This window comes from Helicoverpa armigera, chromosome 19, assembly GCF_030705265.1.
Source record: "Helicoverpa armigera isolate CAAS_96S chromosome 19, ASM3070526v1, whole genome shotgun sequence".
Taxonomy (NCBI): domain Eukaryota; kingdom Metazoa; phylum Arthropoda; class Insecta; order Lepidoptera; family Noctuidae; genus Helicoverpa; species Helicoverpa armigera.
Genome location: NC_087138.1, coordinates 1,748,072 through 1,768,188, shown reverse-complemented (window position 1 = coordinate 1,768,188; position 20,117 = coordinate 1,748,072). Strand labels below are relative to the sequence as shown.

The 20,117-nt window shown below is 37.0% G+C and overlaps 1 protein-coding gene and 1 long non-coding RNA gene across 3 annotated transcripts in view; both read left to right on the top strand.

Annotated features, from left to right (window-relative positions):
- LOC110373549 (uncharacterized) overlaps positions 1-20,117 on the top strand; it is a 102,239-nt gene that overhangs the window by 64,735 nt on the left and 17,387 nt on the right. Inside the window, exon 2 of the mRNA XM_064039434.1 lies at positions 11,583-11,644. The gene's annotated coding sequence lies outside the window, so the exon portion shown is untranslated. The remainder of the gene's footprint in view (positions 1-11,582; positions 11,645-20,117) is intronic.
- Positions 14,128-16,226, top strand: LOC135118228 (uncharacterized). 2 transcript variants are annotated; one of them, XR_010277445.1, is made up of 3 exons: positions 14,128-14,253; positions 14,564-14,757; positions 14,910-16,226. It is a non-coding gene; the product is annotated as an uncharacterized LOC135118228 (long non-coding RNA). The 2 variants fall into 2 exon arrangements; XR_010277444.1 differs by lacking the exon at positions 14,128-14,253 and having other exon boundaries at positions 14,322-14,757; positions 14,910-15,569; positions 15,640-16,225.

Below are 20,117 nucleotides of genomic sequence, written 5' to 3'. Positions count from 1 at the left end.
TCAAAATGTATTACACACTGTAAAGGTAATCTTTGATTTTTGGCTACTTTAAGCGATTTTTAGTCTACGGGTGTCACACATATCTTAGGCTGATTTCAAGTTTATGCTTGTATTTGTAAATTTTGTCTTGTGTGTGCGTAACAATGTGATCGAAAATACATGAGTAAGCTATCACTATTTGTTGCATTGCCTCGCGCGTGAATTGGTGGATTTTTTCGCGTACAAAGTTGTGTTCATGGTGCTTCCAGTTGGTTTAATGCTCGAAGGTATCTGCGCTAAAAAAACCTTTTCTGGGATATTGGGTACGGCTAATAAATTTATTGTATGTTTTATTTTATGCTCAAATAATCTACGCTGGGCTTAGATCAGTGCTGGGTTTTTAATATGGATGGCAAAATTTATAATTTTATTAAGTGAACTAAACTTTATTAAAATTAAAACGTTACAGAGAAATTAAAGATCTTTAAAATGAAAGATTGATCAACAGTACCTATTCCGGAACATAGAAGAACTCGTCATGATAAAATGGTCACCCATCTACAGACCGACCGCCTAACACGTTACTTAACCTTAAGATCGATCAAACAGCCACAAGCAGGTTAGCTTAAATAAAACCTCCCAAATCCAGTTCACTATTTTCAAAGTACTAGAAAACTCTCGCGAATTACCTGAATCCAAAACCACAGCCGCTTTCATTAAAGTTGGTTTAACTCATCAATACACTTTAAACGCTAGATAGGTACTTAAGTACTCTCACCCAAGTAATTGTCAGTTGAAATATTTATTGTGGGTTCGAATCCCGGGTTGGTCCCGTGATTTATTGTGACCTCCGAGGCGTCTGGGCTTTTTGGACACTTTGTTTTTACAGGAAAAGAATGAATTGGTAACACGAAAAGGCTTTTTTGTTGTATTTTTATTGCTATTTTAGAATTGCAGATTTTTTTTTTTATCTGGTCACATTTGATGCTATTTGTCCTTTTTATATAAAAAACTAGACGTTTTCCCGCGGTTTCACCCGCGCCCCGTGAGGACTACTGCCCGCACTAGGATATAATATAACCTATGTTACTCAAGAAGAAAGTAGGTAGCTTTTCAGCTGTGAAACAATTTGTCAAATCGGCTCAGTAGTTTCGGAGCCTTTAGGCTGCAAACAAACAAACAAAATATGTTTCCAATTTATTATATTAGAATAGATCTGTGATATATAGAAATGTATCTAATGTCTTTCGATAGTTTGTTTGGGCTCATAAATCAGTATGAATATGAATGGTACTACGCACATTATAAAGATCAGGCATTTAGCTGTATCAGACCGACTGAAAACTTTGATCGGAATCAAGATTTTCTTGAAAAAAAATGCCATCCATTTGGTCAACTATCGGCTGACTGTCTAGTATGCAGTATGTGACTACTCTAAACCAAATTGGTACTAAAACATTCATAGTTCCAATTAACTACCATTCGTTCCACGTTAGTTTAAACCATTCGTTAAACTATTACTAGCGTGGTGAACGGATTGCGAGGCGTTTACGAAATCGACTGGTTATATTTAATGACCTGACGTTTAGTTCGTTACCTGTTGCCTGGATTTTAGGAAATTAGTGCAGGATTTGTGGTGGAAAGTCATTTTGTATTTATAGGTTTAGTCGACTAAAGAAGGGTTGGATGGATTGTGTAACCCGACTATTACGACTTGATGCTCTTTTGAGATGATGGAAGATAAAAGTATGGAAGTAGAAGACACGAAAAAATATAGGGCCCGTTCAGACAGACCGGCTCGGAAAGGAGAGCAAATTCTTAACGCATTGAAAATCGGGTACTAAGTATTTGAAGTAAGGTTTATTTTTACACGTGCATTGCTTTTGTCATTAACATTACTCGAAGGCGCTCGGTGTGAAATAATAAGAGGAGCCCACCGGCTCCGATCGCGTACTTTTTCTCGGTCTTGCAGACGTTTGGCTCTGATTGCATCTCACTCAGCCGATTGGAGCCGATTCTGGTCTGTGTGGAAGGAAAAATGTACGCCGATGCTCTCCGAGCCGGTCTGTCTGAACGGACCCATATGGTCTGAGGGAAAGAAGGTATGTTTTCAAAGAAGGTTACTTATGAGATGACATTAGACAGAAGTATGGAAGAAGAACGCCAAATAGTATTGGGATAATGGCAGAAAGATAGTGATGATGAGGTTGAGAATCACTTTCCCCAGCCAGGTATAAAGTAGCCTATAGGCCCAAGCTCTCATGTAGGTATCTCAAGTTCTAAACTACTTGTGTACCCATTTGCATCCAGCATCGGGTCAATAGTTTTGGCATGAAAGCCTGTCAGACATACAGAATTACAGACATATAATATTAGTTAAGATTATCTTGAATCCTCTCAATTGAATCCGGACTTTGAGTAATTTGTGCATCCACACACTGCAGACTAAACAGTCGGCCGACAGTTGGACCGATAGTTGTTTTTTTTTTTAAGATTTCAATCAATGTCTTAGGCGGTCTGATCGTTATTTTGTGCGTACTAACTACCATTCATCTTCATTTTGATTTACGAGCTTAAACAAACTATCGGCCGACTAAAAGTTTGCTGTGCGCAAGTACTCTTACAGCCAGTTTCTTCATCAAAAGTTAAAGCCAAAGCAAAAGTAAAAGTAATGTCTAAAGTAAAAGTAACGGTCAAATTCAATTGTTCTATTAGTTTTGCTGTCGTGGTGGACTAGTGGGCAAAGAACCAACCTCTCGAGTATGAGGGCGCGGGTTCGATCCCAGGTCAGGCAAGTACCAATGCAACTTTTCTAAGTTTGTATGTACTTTCTAAGTATATCTTAGACACCAATGACTATGTTTCGGATGGCACGTTAAACTGTAGGTCCCGGCTGTCATTGAACATCCTTGGCAGTCGTTACGGGTAGTCAGAAGCCAGTAAGTCTGACACCAGTCTAACCAAGGGGTATCGGGTTGCCCGGGCAACTGGGTTGAGGAGGTCAGATAGGCAGTCACTTCTTGTAAAGCACGGTACTCAGCTGAATCCGGTTAGACTGGAAGCCGACCCCAACATAGTTCGGGAAAAAGGCTCGGAGGATGAGTTTTGCTGTCACTTTAGCCTTGAAAAAACGAATTTGATCGTTACTTTTACTTTAGACATTACTTTTACTTTTACTTTTGATGAAGAAACTGGCCGTTAAAAGGAGAAATTAAGATTCCATGATTTTCTTACATACATAGAAGCTAAGTTTAAGCGTATTCAAATAGGGAACTATATTTTTTGTCACCAAAATTTATATTTGTCATCAAGTTGTATCACCTAATAAATAGATCTATCGCCACGAAATATTTTCGTTCTCAGATAAACAAAGAGTGTTCCCAGGTATGAATTACCAAATTATTGTTAATATAACGTGTAAAATATGAGATTGATTACCAATAAAATTGTGGTGCATTACATGAATATAAACTTCGTTCTTATATTAATAGTTTTATTACTGAAATAATAGCTTGGTGCTCAAAATGGTAGATCTGTCACCAAATAAATCGATTAATCGATCCCTGACTACGACTCCTTTTTATTTGTTATTTTGTCACCAATACAGTTGTTATATTTTATTTCGTTCAGTTATTAAAATAATGTATTCGTTACCAATTTAATACATCAGTTTATAATTTTAATGAAAATATGTTCAAAGGGAAGAGAAAGGGAAGGGAGACAAATTGGCGCGCTTTCGGGCCTCAACCAATGGGTTGTAGGTTGCTTGTAGGTACGATCATACGATGCGCGGCGCGGGCAGCGAGATGCAAGTTTACTTCATTCGCGATGATTACCGGATTACCAATACGCTGGCCAACCCCCACCAGAAGCAAAAAAATTACTTATCGGCCAGAAAAGAAAAAGGGGGCGCCCTTCAAAATCCAAACCAGCGCTGATTACTCAGTGATTGTTATTTTTAACAATAAATATTGATTATTTTGACTTTAATTAAGTGTTTTATTTACTATTCAGCTAGAAATTTAATTTAAATATATTTATACTACCTGTGAAAATTAAGACCCTTGGGGGAGGCACATCGCCAGTTAAGTAGTAGACTCTTTTGGTTGAAAGGATGATGACGACCACCCTACATTTTTAGACCTTCATGAAATTTATATATGACTAGCTTTTGCCCGCAACTTCGTTCGCGTGGAATAGTGACTACCAGCAGATTTTTGATTTGACCAATAGATGGCGCTATATGTCCGGAATAATTTTATTTTTATTTTTTTTGTAATAAAAACTATCCTATGTCCTTTCTCAAGTTTCAAACTATGTCTGTACCAAATTTCACACAAATCGGTTCAGTAGTTTAGGCGTGAAGAAAAGACAGACAGACAGACAGAAAGACAGACAGACAGAGAGAAAGACAGACAGACAGACAGACAGAGTTACTTTCGCATTTATAATATTAGTGTAATAAAAACTATCCTATGTCCTTTCTCAAGTTTCAAACTATGTCTGTACCAAATTTCACACAAATCGGTTCAGTAGTTTAGGCGTGAAGAAAAGACAGACAGACAGACAGAAAGACAGACAGACAGAGAGAAAGACAGACAGACAGACAGACAGAGTTACTTTCGCATTTATAATATTAGTTTGGATTTATTGGTGATCTCTTTAAATTAGTTTGCTTAAATACTATTAGGACAAACCTATTATAATACATACAAAACCATTTATTTGGTACTTGACCCCATATCTCCATGATTTTCGGTAATTTATTGTGGAATTGATTTTATATTGTTTGGTGACTACATTTGGTGACAAATCTACTATTTTGACGGCAAACCCTATTATTTAGGAAACACAAAATGAATTAAATTGGTGACAGCTTAAATCATACCCATTAAAATATAGGTAGGTAGGAAGGTATCCTTTCTTTTGTCGTTAAAAAATTGTCTTCATCTACTACATTATTCAAGTTATTACCCACAGTCATTAAACCCGTTTGATCCCTATCTATGTTATCAGCACCAGTTATCAGGGGTGGCTTTCCAAATATATTATCATCTCTACTTAGTCTTGCTTCATGGGTCAAGATAATTAAATTAATGGTAATGGCCTTAACTCTGACGATCTTAGGATGAGCCACAGATGTAGTTGTAGCTAGAAAAGTTTTATTTAGCCTTGTTGAAAATTAGAAGGGGTGTTATAAGTTAAACGCATGTATGGTCCCACATGTAGGTTTGCGGTTTCTGTTTCTCCGAAACATAGAGTTTGTTTAATGACGATTAATAGTTTAGAGTGTTCATGTCTTATTTAGCTAGTTTTATTAAAAGTCTATAACCATGACATACATAAATCACGAATTCATTTATAAATACTTGGGACCAAAAATCATAATACGCATGCTATTTACACACACTATTAAATTATAATTTAAAAACCCTATCGATTGATTGACATCAAAATACCCTATTTTCAGACATTCATATTTAACCAAGCGTAAAATATCATTCCGGTTTGCACCATCCAAATTTTCTATATTCAACATCCATGTCACACGAAACCTATTCGGGATAGTTTGACGGCTATAAACGCAATAATTCATATGGGTTCTATTTATGCATAGGTGAACGAACTCCATCCGGACCTACCCATTATTTATCCCGGATAAGTAAGGATGAAGGTCGTAGGTTACCCGGCCATACGACAGGTTTATCCGGGATTCAGATGTGTGAAATCGTTGGCGATTTTTCTGTCCTAAATTCGGTCTAGTTTCTGTCTTAGTAGTAATGAAGGTAGGCTATCTATCTTTGTGAATGAAGGTATTTGGACTAGATTTTTGTTAGGATACCTGGGACTGGGTTTTAAATGTAAGTGTAGGTAATGCGGGATTTATTTTATTGTTATTGTACACTACATACCTCTTAGCTGACAACCAGTGTTAACTAGGGGTATTGGGTTGTCTGGGTTACTGGGTTGAGGAGGTTAGATAGGCAGTCGCTCTTTGTAAGACACTCAGCTGCCTTCAGTTAGACTGGAAGCCGACCCCAACATAGTTGGAAAGAGGCTAGGCAGATGATGACTATTAGGCTGTTCCCCTCGTGTGAAGTATTTCTCTCAAGATGAACATAAAACCGCTAACAAAAGCTTGGAATTTTCATATTGCATATGTCGTAAGTAAATGGCACGTGTAATACCCATATTTAGTTACAAAGCAAATAATCACTTCGCGTTACGAAATCCTAGCAGGGCTATCAGAATTCTCAATACACAAGATACTTGTAATAATCAGAGGTATAATTATGGCTGTGCAAATGAAACAGAAGCCATTTTCCTTGGGGTTGACATGTGATTAAATAAATCCCTACCATAAAGGAAAGAGCCGTTATGTTGAATGAGCCAAAAAACGGAAATTGCAAGTTACACGCAGGTATGGAGGGTTCTGCAGGTTTTTGAGAAAATCTTTTTTGATAAAACATGTATTTTTAGCTAAGGATAGATCACTTTGTTTGATAGGACCTGCATCCCAAGAGATCGAATCCACTTCTCGCACTCGGATAAAAAATATCCTGTAACCGTCTTAAATATATGTCAATATCTTTCCATGCCTTTTGTCTCATTGGTTCAGCAGTTCCAGCTCAGTTCAGTTGAAAAAAGCGAAAACAGTCAATTTCACATTTGTAAAAATTGAAGTAAATGCTACCTGGTGTCCCTAATATTTGGCCCTTACAAAACGATCCGGATTCTTAAAAACAATGACATTAAGAGTTCCGTTTTTCATTTCAACGTACGGAACTCTAAAACCGGACGGCTACCGTAAACGGGCCTTGAATAACACATTACCGATAATGATACCCAAAACACTTAGCACGCTTCAAAATGACCAAAATTAAAAGCATTTTATATTGAATTAAGATGCCTTTTAGGTGCCTAACAAAATGGGGATTATTCATTTACGTATAATCTCAGGAAAGTGATAAATGTCAATATGCTTTAGGGATTTTATTAGGTGATTATTTATCAGTGTAAAGAGCGTACCTTTATTTTGAAAATTCGAAGTTATGCCTCTTTTTATGGTTAGTTTTCATATTTTATCAAGCGACTTTCAAGTCTGTAACCGCCGTTCCCTGAGCAAGCGTGGTGATTGATGTTAGGTCCTTCTCTGTATGAGAAGCGGTCGGTGCCCTACAGTGGGTTAGTAAAAAGGCTGATGATGATAATGGATGTTTGTTCATATGTCACACAGAAATTACCGAATTAATTCTGATAAACATTAGGAGTGACTAATCTTATAAATGCGAAAGTAACTCTGTCTGTCTGTCTGTCTGTTACGCTTTCACGTCTAAACCCCTGAACTGATTTTAATAAAATTGGGTACACAGATAGAGTTGACCTTGAGAAAGAACATAGGATAGTTTTTATCCCAGACTTTTGAAGAATTCTCTTGGAAACGCGATACAACCGAACTCTACGCGGGCGAAGCCGCGGGCGGGAGCTAGTAGATTATAAATCACAATAATTTATAGTCTATTTTATCACTGTCCAGGAAGAAGATTCCTCAGTAACCATGTAAAACCACTGTCAGAAGCTAGCACAATATAAATTAAACTGAGTTTCAACTGAAAATCCTCGACTCAATTTATATCAGTTAGCAGTTATTACTGTAAGCTGGGATTACGTACTCTAACGCCCCATTAAATGAGGAAACCGAACCGGGGCTTAAGACTAGCTTGTTCTGGGGTAAGCACAGATTAAGGTAACAGCAGTTTCTTGGCGGTTTTCTTTTGAGTTTTACTTTGAAGGTATTTAGGCGTTTTGTGTGTGAGAATTTTAAGATTTTGGGTGTAAAGGTGTGTTTTGATTTCAGGTGACAAAGATATTGACAACTGTTTAAATAATGATTTAAAAGAAATACTAATGACTTAAATTGTAGCTATTCTTCACGGTCCCACCCGTGTCCAAAGGAAACTCCTTCCGGTACCCGGGTGAAAAGTAGGTATATTATGTCCTTTTCCAGGCTGTAGACTGTCTATGCATCAGACATATAAATCAGTTCAGTAGTTTTAGCATGAAAGCGTGACAAACCAACATTGAAATCACAGGGAACAGTTAGTATATACCAAAAGTACGTCATTACAAAATACCTTCCTGTAATATGAAGCCTTAGATCATGCAACATGCGAGCAAAATGTATATAATATATGTATATAAATGAAAATGTGCTATAAATATATTCTGCTTGTAGCTACACTTTCCGAAGCTTATATCTTGTAAGCCGGAGTTTAGAGGTAAGGGGAACACGTTTGTGAAGTTATTTTAGTACTAAAATGTATTTTTAGATAACGTTCATGTTACTTTAGTTTTATTTTCGAAATCTTGAGGTCGGTTTACGAGTAAGACAAACTTTGAGTGATTCAAATAGTGATTCGAGGCAATGATTTCATTTAACGAGAGAAACAACCTTATGGAATTCCTGTAAATAATAAAAATCATGATTTTGTTTTAAGACTTAAAAATAAAATTCGTGAGTCCCATTAACCATCAATTTATAATGAACGAACTTAGCCAAAGGCGTTTTGTAAAACCATGATTCTCCCAGCATAATCCCTTCTCTAATTGCTACCAAGCGCAGAACTTATTAAAACAAGAAATTAATTGCCCGCAGACGAAAAGAACCAAAAATTTTCTTCACAAAATATTGCAATACGAACTGAAGCCAGTAATAAATAGAAATAAAAGATATAATTTAGCAGGAAACCATCAAAATGTCGGTCAAAGCTAAAGTTGGCGGAATCCGGGCCCGCTGCCGTGTCGACGCGAAATTACAATGACTACTAAAATGAAACAGCCCCACAGTTTTACAGTGTGGATATTTATTTTTTGTAGTACTAGATGTGGCTGTGTTTTTGTGTGAAATAATGTGAGATTTTGTCTTTATATATAGGCAAAATAACCTATTTTGGATGAGGGGTGATAACCATGAGTGAATGTTGAGAGGTACACAAGTAGTCAAAACTATCTTCTCGTACTACGAATTTCTTCCTGTATTCTGATAAAATATCGCCTACAAGTTGTTTCTCCGCGGTTTCATTCACGTCCTGGGGTAACTTCTTGCCATATCCGAACAAAATATAGCCGATGTTACACTAGCGGATATTGTAACTTCCCTACAGTAAAATAATTTTTCAAATTGGTCTAGTAGTTTCGGAGCATTTACAGCAGAAACAATAAAAAACCTATAAGGCAGAGAACGCCTAAGGTTTTAAATAAATAAAAAAACCTAATGGTCTTAGTTTGGATTATCAAAACCAATTCCCCGAAATAAAACATCCAAAAACAATTCTCACTGCCCTATCTAGAACACTAGATCTGTACAACATTCACAATTTTCGCTTTGTGCGACTGCGACAAAGGCAACCACTATCTATTGTTAAATTTTTAACAGCCTTCAGCCGTTTTAGTCTGTATTGTACGCCTTTTTGTGCAAAAGCGTTATAATCTGACTTGACCATGGAAAACAAAATCACTACCAGAGATGTCATAACGCAAAATCTTCTAAGAAAGCGTCGCCAAAATGCGGGACGTTACTAGCTCCACCGTTACACGTCTTCTTTGGAACCCACCATGTACTTCCAAAATAAAATCACCAATCAATCAAGACCAATCTTCGACAGATTGGTTTTGATTTGACAAGGAGTCCGAACGCTTCGTTAGTTCTAGTAACTGATCACGCCTACAGTACGTTGCTTGACCCACAAGAAGGCGCCTGACCTGCCTTCCGTATGGCATCTCCGCTATCTTTCCTTCCTCCGTGGACTTGACCCTAATCTGCTTGTAATTTTGGTCTCTGACATGTTGTTTAGGTCCTTTGAAATTGCCTTTTTGTAGGGTTAAGGGAATTATGAGCTAGCCCCTATGTTGTTAGATAAGGTCCTTGTATTATCTAGAAGTCGTAAGTAAAATGAGAAAGGTAAGATATTTTCCAGGTCCCACTTAATATTTTAAATCACAAAGTTTTTCATATACGGATGTTTATTTGCCTTCCACAAAAATCTGAATTAATTTGATAAAACTGTATTATTTATTTTTTTATTTATTATTGCTTACAAGGTACATAATATATTTTAAAAGGTACAAAATGTCCAACAAAACTGTATACAACAGTTTGTCTGTTGGATCAGACTTTTTAAAACTATTGACTTAGGTACATTGGTATTTACTATAGCTATTAAGTTTAAAATTAATTACATGTAGTATTAGTACTATGTTGATAATTTTATTTATTATTTCTAAATATAATATATTTGTAGGTATTATATAATGTTATGTATATAAGTAGTATTAGAAGGTTATAATATTAAGTACGTAAGTATGAAAGTCGAAAATTATATAGTAAAATTAGTATAGATATAGCTTAAGTAAGAAAAGTAGTCGGTAGGTGCAGTATTAGTAGTAGTTAGTAGGATATTTAATACAATAAAACGTTAAGGCAGTGTACACAGTAGGTATTTTTTTAGATTATGCTTAAATTTATTTTTCTTTTTTTCGTCCCTGATGTCGTCTGGTAAGCTATTGAGTACGTATGGGACACGCTTTTCTAGCGTTCGGTCACCATAAACGTTATTGACTCTGGGTACTACATATTTACCAGACGACATCGTTCGGGTGTTGTATTTGTTAGATACATTTATTAATAATGATGAATTATGCTCCTGATTACCATGGTTATTAGTTGCGAGTAGGTACTTATGTTTAATGCTTACCGGTAATACCTTGCAAAGTTTATATAGTTTATAATAATCTGTTTTATATTTATTTTTAGTTTTTTTATCCACCAAGAGTTTTAGGAACCTTACTTGTATATTTTCTATTTTTCTATGTAAGATTTGAATGTAAGTCCATAGCAATCAAGAGCATAGTCTATTATAGATTCTACCATACATGAGTACAGTATTTTTAGAGTACTAGTAGGAACTCGATAACTTAGGTGGTAAAATTTACTTAGTATGGTTTTAAGTTTATTGCACAAGAAATCTATATGCTCTTTCCAAGTGAAATGCTCGTCTACTTTAACTCCTAGATAAGTTACGCAATTAACTCTCTGGATAGGTTTACAGCTACAATTGACAAGGTTACCATGAATGCAATCAAAAGTATGAGTGTATAGTGGCAGAGGATTTTCCTTTAGTGGTAAGTATGGTGAATGAATGATGATATATTGCGTTTTATCCGTATTTAATACTATGCCATTATCATGAGACCATTTAACTACGGCGTCCACGTCTTGCTGTACTAGGCGACACGTTTCAGCGAGGTCCGTGCCGGCTCGCAAGGCGCAAAGGTCGTCCGCGAACATATGCGCCGAGCAGTGCTTTAGCACATTACATAGACTGTTTACATGCATTAAGTAGCATACGGGACCACTTCCTGAGCCCTGCGGTACCCCGCAACGGACCATTTATATCAGAAATAATATAGATTACGTTTTATCTATGTTCGGAGAAAAGTTCTCTCGGGACATGTTTGAAACCGTGGGTGGAAGCACATGAGTCTTTTGTGTTAAAATGCGGGAACATAAACATTTGTTAATATGAAGTTTTCTTTTGTTTCAGATAAAATATGACGCTGATGAAGCAGATGTCGGAACTCAGTAGCAGATCATAATATTATTTTGGTGAGTACAAACATACCTACTAATTAGGTACGTCAAGTAGATTCAAACACCTTTTCTTTCTTTATGATTTCTGAAATATTTAATTCAGGACGCGGGTGAAACCGCGGATAACAGCTAGTATATACTTACTATAAAACTATTTTAACCACCACAAACTATTAACTTGCACGACTTAACCACCTTAACCAAAGTTCAATGACCTTTCGTGACAAAACGAACAGACCAGTGTTGCCACTGTCAAAATAGTATTAAATGACGTTGATTGATGCTGGCAACACAGTCGGTTTGAGTTTAACAATTGTAACTATTGTTTGGCCTTTCAAAGCTGTCGTTTGAACTCCAATTTGTTGAATGAAAAGCCTCGTTGGCTGCTAATTAGCTGGTAATAGGAACGCATGTACTGATAGAAATGGATTTAGACATTACATTATTACGTATGAACGATTAGCTTCGGCCTGAGTCCTGTGGGTACGACTCTACTACCCGGATAAATGGGTTTTGTAATACTGAAATAATTTTTCGAATTAAGTCTTGAGATTAGTGCGTTCAAGCAAACAAGGAAAGTCGACATGCTATAAATTTATCGGCATAGAGAAAAGGTTAATTTTAGGCTGTTTGACATAACCCGTTAAGACTGCCACGGATGTTCAATGACAGCCGGGACTACAGTTTAACGTGCCATCCGAAACACAGTCATTCGTGTAAAAGATATAGCTACTTAGAAAGATTTATATATAGACGACGCAAATTGCCAAGTGAAAATCACGAAAATCGCTCAAACATCTTCGATAAAATTTTGCGAGGTCCAGTCAATGAGTTACTATTATCGTTCGTCGACTTCCCTCATAATTCGAGTAACCACGCAGTATCCACCTACACAATGATAAAAATAGCGACTGCCCTACGTGAGTGGGTAGACAGCACTCGAAGTGGCATGTTCCAGTAAGTGATGAATAATACGGGAGCGACAGTGATCGATGACAGATAATTGAACGGTTACCAATACCATCTGAATAAAGAACTGTTGTTTTTTAAAACAATAGTGCATTGTATTTTTGAGGTATTTTGCTTTTTTTTTAAGCTGGTTGTATAAATTGTAGTAATTGCCTCGTTAGCATGGCGCGATGGTTCGTCGTAGTAATAGAGCCTGTAGGAGCCTCAAGCTCGATTCCCGGGTTAGGCGAAACTCGCAGTCTGTCTGAGGTCTGAAAGTTGGAGATTGATAGAGCTATGCATCGGAGTGCACGTGAATGTAGGTCCTGCCCCTCATGTCTCTTCAGTTGTGTCGGATTGAAGTCCCATTGTGCTAGTGAGAGTGAAGAAATAGTGAGTGCACTAGTGTCTGCGCAAATGCTTGTGCAGTTGTATTATGTTCTGCGCAGCTGGCTCTATAGAAAGAATTAAAGACGTAGGTACTAACTTGAACAAACCTATACTTTTCGCTAATAAGGGCAGTTTACCTTAGTATAGGTAAAAGTCGTGGTGGCCTAGTGGGCAAAGAACCAACCTGATTGCCCAAAGAACTGGGTTGAGGAGGTCAGATAGGCAGTCGCTTCTTGTAAGCACTGGTACTCAGCTGAATCCGGTTATACTGGAAGCCGACCCCAACATAGTTGGGAAAAAGGCTCGGAGGATGATGACCCTAGTATAGGTAGTTGAAAAACACCAACCAACTAGTTTCACTACTAACTATACCTAAGTTATAAAACCCACCATCACGTGCTATTCCCCCATAACGGTGCCACGACACTCCCATGATAAAATTGTTAATATTTATGTCGCCATAAAAGCTTATAGTTTGTGCCACATGTCAGTATGACCTTGGACGAACTTGAACCTGTTAGTTTTACGTAAAATATTGTAGGAGAAAAATAGATTTTGTAGGCAGTGTCTATATTTTTCTAACTTTATTTCAAACAGAAGTACGTAAATAGCTGCCTCTTCGGATCCCTTCGAATATTTTCGGAACACTTCGAGCGAATTTGGTCTTTGGCTTTCAAGATTCATATAACATAGATTTGCATTTATGGCTTGTAAGTCTTTGGGTACAAATTGTATGAATCAAAATGTGTAAAGGAGGAATGCACACCCATTACCAATTAAATACTCATGGATCTCAAGTACTTTGTCGAAAGCAATGTCTATACATGCACCCAAAATTACCTACATATTTTTTTTAAGATAGGATATAAAAACTTGACCACAATTATAGCAACCATTCCACCAATGTTTCTATGTTATTATGTTAAACCTTAACAGCTGTGTCATGGTTGAAATCACTTACTTTCAGAAATCAATTGTCAGTATCCTACAGCCATCAAAACTTAGCTCATAAGACCATAGTCATGAATGTAAATTAAATTATTTCACAATTCCCAAGTATGTTAAGCTTTCGGAATTACAATAACCACGTTTTGGAGTTTCAGACTGAGTATGTCTTTCTGACCTTGAAATTTTGAATAACGTTACTGAAAGCCGGAGGCTTATGCCCGTTTTCACCAACAACCTCTTACCGTTTCCCTATCTAAATGCTACTTTTAGTAAGGATCCCTCCCAATTTGACACCTACCTAAATTCATTTTCACCACACTTGTACATGGATCCCTTAAGTAAGTGACAGATTACTAGTTCGACAAACGATAATGCAAAGTCGATATTTTATCGATACAATGATTTTTCTGTACTTCTTAAGAAATAAACGTCTATCGAGTATATATTACTAAAGCCTGTGAGTTTTTTTTCTTGTGATGTTATTTTAATTTAACTTAAACTACATTACGCTATGTTTTATGCAATAAAACAGTAAAGAGGTTTTCTATAGGTGAATTTTTACCTATGTCATTCGCGCGTTTGTCAAATTGACTGATGTGTATATGTACATAGAGTGAGGTTAATTTTGGGTTTATTATTGTTGAATAGATAAGTTTATTTTGGCAGAGAAGAGAAAACGAGGATAAACCTTTCTTGCAGAAGAAAAAGACAAGCTAGTGAAATTGCTGACGTCTCATAGAGACACAATATTAAACAAAAACCGGATGGGACCACGAACGAAGCCAAAAACAAAGCTTGGATCCAGTCACAAATAGTTTTAATGCGACAGGAACCCTTTACAGGTAAATGTGAATAATATCTGTGTATAATAATATAGTGTATTAAGATATTGCCGTACAACTGTGTTCCTTGTTTTACTGTCGGCTTCATTGTATTTTTGTTCTCCATGAGTTGATGGATTTAAGTATGGGGTTACAATTATATATTTATTTAGTTTCAGGTGGTGCGAGAAATTGGAAAGACGTGTAAAAACATGCTGCGCCCAGCCCACCTCAAATTGAATTGGTGCAGGAGGATGATGATAATGTTTGGTACATCATATGAGGAATAATATTAAAATATTTGTTTACTATCTTTGTTTTAATTTACATAATTTATTATGTTCAATGTTAGCCTACTTCTTACCTCCAGAGGGTATCCCCTATCACCTAGGAGATAGGCTCCTCCATATTCACCATTTTCGAATCATTGGTATCTACTGCAGTTTTGGTATTTAAGGCCTATTCAAACCTGAGCGATATTCGCTGCCGCTGTGGGTAGAGGTAGATACCGCGCCGGTTTCGCTCAGGTATTTAGTATCAAGTATAGTTACCGGCACGGATATTGAGCTCTCGGCGGAAGAGTGGGGATCGCTTTGCGCACTGTACACAAGGCAATAAACCAATAAATGGCTTCTGCGCAGGTGAAGGTCAGGGCTCAATATCCGTGCCGATAACTATACCGCGGCTAGAGCGACCTGAGCGATATCCACTGCCGCTGTGGGTAGAAGTACATACCGCGCGGCAGCAGTGGCATGCATCCCGAACATCAACAGTAATATTAACGCATACCCACTGGGTTTTCTCTGTCGCAGGTGGTAGCGAATACCGCTTAGGTCTGAACAGTCATATTACCGCATACCCACAGGGTTTTCTCTGCCGTAGACGGTAGCGAATACCGCATAGGTCTGAATAGGCCTATAGTTGTCCCGGCCACCGCGAAACTACATCAGTGATTACCAGATTTGCATCTGTTATGGTCTGTATATTTATGGACATGCAGGACTTCCTATTTTTGAATAATTCAGCGACATCACGACCTAGCAAGTGCATTCATAGCAAGTGATAACCTATAATCTTATAAAAAAGTCATGATCATCGTACTTTTTTCTCAGACATCTGCTCTTTCACGTAAGATAGGTACGTGGTCTTCTAATGATTATTATTTTACATATCCACAACCTCCACAGCTTCTAAACTTTCTAAAAGTTTACGTTTCATTTTTTTTTTTGCTTTTTAAACATGGTATTTTTTTGTTACATAACATATAAAGGTACATTTCACTATCCATCGCCAGAAACGGTTCAAAATATGTTTGTATTCTGTAATGATAATGATAGGAGTTGTTTAAGCAGGCATCAATCGGGCTCCCAAGTTCAAGTGAAATTTGTAGGTTAAAATTGACACCTAGGCTTTGGTGAAAATGAAATTCTTATTAAGTGTTCCGTAAATGCTCCCTAAATTTAGGTATTCGTTGGTGAAAACGGGCATTAGTCTCTTTTACGCACACTGAAAACTTTTAGTCGGCCGATAGTTTGTTTGGGCTCAGAAAACAGTATGAAGATTATAGGTAGTACGCACATTACAGAGATCAAGTATTTAGCCAGTATTAGGGTAAGAACTCACGAAGCGATTTTCACCCGCGACCGCCGCGGCTGCGGGCCCGTAGCTTCTGTAGAATGCAGATATACATGTAAAAAATTAAAGCACATTTCACGACGCGTTTTACGCCCGCAGTCTGCGCGTTTGTTTGCGGGTCCCGCTGCACCGGCGGGCAACTAGTAGAATCGCGCGGGCCGCGGTCACCCGCAGACTCGGCGGGTTGCGCCCGCGCGCTCCGCGGTCGATTGGCCGGCGATCGCAGTAGCGCAGAGGCTGCTCGTCTTGCGTCTTGCGATCATTGCCCGCCACGTTTGCGGGCGATAATCTCAACCGCTACGGCTGTGTAACCGCGCAAATAACCGGTCTCGTGAGTTTGGAAATAAAAACGCAGTTCCGCCACCGCGGCGGGCACGGTTCAAAATCGCTCCGTGAGTTTTTAGCCTTAGACAGACTGATGTTCTCCTAAAAAAAATTTTTCCTACCATCGGATCAACTGTCGGCCGACTTTTAGTTTGCAGTTTACTCTAAATGTTCGTCCAAAGACGTCAACTTGAAATGACTAATTGTTTTAGAAATGGTATGAAATTGTAATTGTATTTTATTTATGTTGAACGGCCTCGAGATGAATTTTAGCGAAGATTTGCTGAATAATGTTGAATTAAATGGAATTGATATAACGCTTTTGTGGAGTTAGTAATAAATAGTTACAACTTTGCAATTGTATTTTTGAAGTAGTAGTTATACCTACACAAAATTCAAATTCTTATACAAAAAGCATCGAAACACTTTTTCGGACAGACATCGAATTCCAAAAAATCACTTCTTGAGAGAAGTAAAGTAAATGAAAAAATATTATTCAGAAACGAAAAAAACTAGAACTATAAACACCCGTAGCAACAAGACAAAAAAGCTCCTATATCAACTGCCAAAGATGTCATTAAATACATAAATATGTAAACACATATTTATATAAAAAAAACTGTCTTCATATTTATGTGTTTGTTGATTACAAATAATATGATACGAAACTTCAAAAGCCGTTTGAAGGTACCTTATTGCTACATATAAAATTATTTATTACCTTTCCATACATAAATACATCTTAATTACTCTGTACTGCAAACACGGAGTTGATTGCAAAATGTTGTTATAATAATATCGTTACAGATACATACTAAAATCTCATTAAAAGTACAGTTTCAGAGATGGCAAAAGTAAATTAAAAATTTAACTGATTCAATCCACGTTTTATCCCTACTATCCCTACTAATGTTACAAATGCGAAAGTAACTCTGTCTGTCTGTCTGTCTGTTACGCTTTCACGTCTAAAACACTGGACTGATTTTAATAAAATTTGGTACAGAGATAGAGTGGACCTTGAGAAAGAAAAAAAACATAGGATAATTTTTAACCCGGACTTTTGAAGAGTTCTCTTGGAAACGCGATATAACCGAACTTGACGCGGGCAAAGCCGCGGGCGAAAGCTAGTACGACATAATTCGTCTATACTAATAAAATAAAGGCAAAACATAATTCTGTCTATTTGTACCCAAAGGCTCCAAAACCAATTAGAAAATTCTGTCACTGTTGGAAAGCTACACTCTTCCCGAGTAACATAGGCTATATTTTATCGCGGTACGAGCTGTAATTCCCACAAGTATTGCTCACCTGCCGTCAACCCAACTGTGAATATTTATTTTCAAACTAACACTTTTAAATAACACCAACTAAATTCACACCTCGCCAAAATTAAAAAAATCACAGCAAAAATATTTCACCACAAAGTCAGCTTTTAGCCACGCATGACCTACTACCGTCACTCGGCCTACATCTAGCAAAAATATTTACATTACACATTTCCTACATAACAATCTTACTTTGTAAAAATCATCTCTTCTAACTTTTCTCAAAAATATGTTGGGCAGCGGAGTACCTAACAGTGTTTTAATTATCAAGACTTGTAACTGTAGTTCCCGGCAGTCATTTGAACATCTATGGCGATCGTAACGGGTAGTCAGATGTCAGTAAGTCTGACAACCAGTCAAGAGTAACTGGGTTGAAGAGGTCAGATAGGCAGTCTTCTTCTTCTTCTTCTTAGCGTTTATCCCGTCTTGTGACGGGATCCGCTTTCCGTATCTTCTTCTTCCACTTCGCTCTATCCTGGTCAGATAGGCAGTTGCTCTTTGTAAAACACTGGTACATACTTAGCTGCATTCAATTAGGCTGAAAGCCGACCCCAACATAGTTGGGCAAAAGCCAAGAAGATGAGGCAGATGGTAAGACCTGCTGTTAGAATTTTTGGTTTCTGATTACCCAAGGATATAATTATACATAATGTCAGCCGAGACCCTCAATTTCACGCGCTTTCCTAAACATGGAAGAACTCATAATGACATAGTTGGACAGTGCCGCATACCGTTTTACCTGTTACAGCCTTTTTATCGTCCCACTGCTGGGCACAGGCCCCCTCTCACACGGAGAAGGATTGAGCATTAATCACCACGCTTGCTCAATGCGGGTTGGTGATTTCAGGTTTCCTCAAGATGTTTTCCTTCACCGTTTTACCTACTTAACACGAATTACATACTAACATACAAACCTTTTATTACAACAGGAACTTATAAATAAAAAGAAATAAGGAACTCGCGTGTGAAAAAATATATTCTTGACCCAATTGTTAATCACTTTGTTAATGGTTTTTGATAATATAAACACACATTCGTGTTTTCGTCGTCAACAAAGATTTTTAACCGACTTGAAAGGGGGAGTGTGTATATATTTTTTTCTGTTACCATTTTCAGTAAATATTTCAATCAAGTGATGTGAAAAATATAAAATATTGTGTACTGTTGAAAATTTAATTTCAGGAACTACTGAATTCATTATAATGTACCCTGAAATAAAAAAAAGGTTATATTTCGGAGATGAGACATGCGTTTGAGTTTATTGAAAATAATTTAATTTACTTTATTAACTGACTAACCTATGCCTTGGGTGTCTTAGAGGGAATTATTCCGTGCAGCCGGACTTTAAATTATTCAGTTCAGTTGGACAGTTCAGTTGTTCTTGAGATTAGCGCATAGAAGCAAAAAAAAATTTTTGCTTTACAATTTTAGTATAGAAGTACATAATGATAATCATGAACATTACAGGAATGGTTAAGATTCTTCCTCAGAAATTAAAAATAGGTGAATCAATACTTTGACCCAATATTATCATGAAAACAATATAAGGGTTAAACTAACTTTAACCAGTTAATTGGCACATACCACGTGTGCCCTTTATTCCGTAGGTCAAGCTAATCAATAATTTACCAAATAAAGCGGTTTTCCTGTGGTGACGAAATTCAGTAGAACACGCGATATAACGATTTTGACGGCCAACTAAATTGTACCGTTTTAGTGGAGTTGGTTATGAATAACGTAGATCGTAGAACACGCGAATGTGTGAAGCTAATATGAAGGTGTTTCTTTAGCTTGTATGTAAAACAGATGTAGTGTAAGAGTGGCCTTAAATTAAATTAAAGAAAAATAAAATGATTCAAGGTCTGTGTTGGTTTTAGGTCTAGTTGCTAGTAATATTTTTTCCAAATCTAATAATAAAAAGCTGAATAAATTGTTTGATTGAGAGACTTAATTTCAGGAACTACTGATCCGATTTGAGAAATTTTTCATCGTTTGATAGTTTATGTATTAAGAGAGCCCAAATACTTTTTTTAAATAGTTTTCGTGAAGTAAGTAACAGTGAAGTAACAATTTAAAATTGAAACAACACCTACTTCA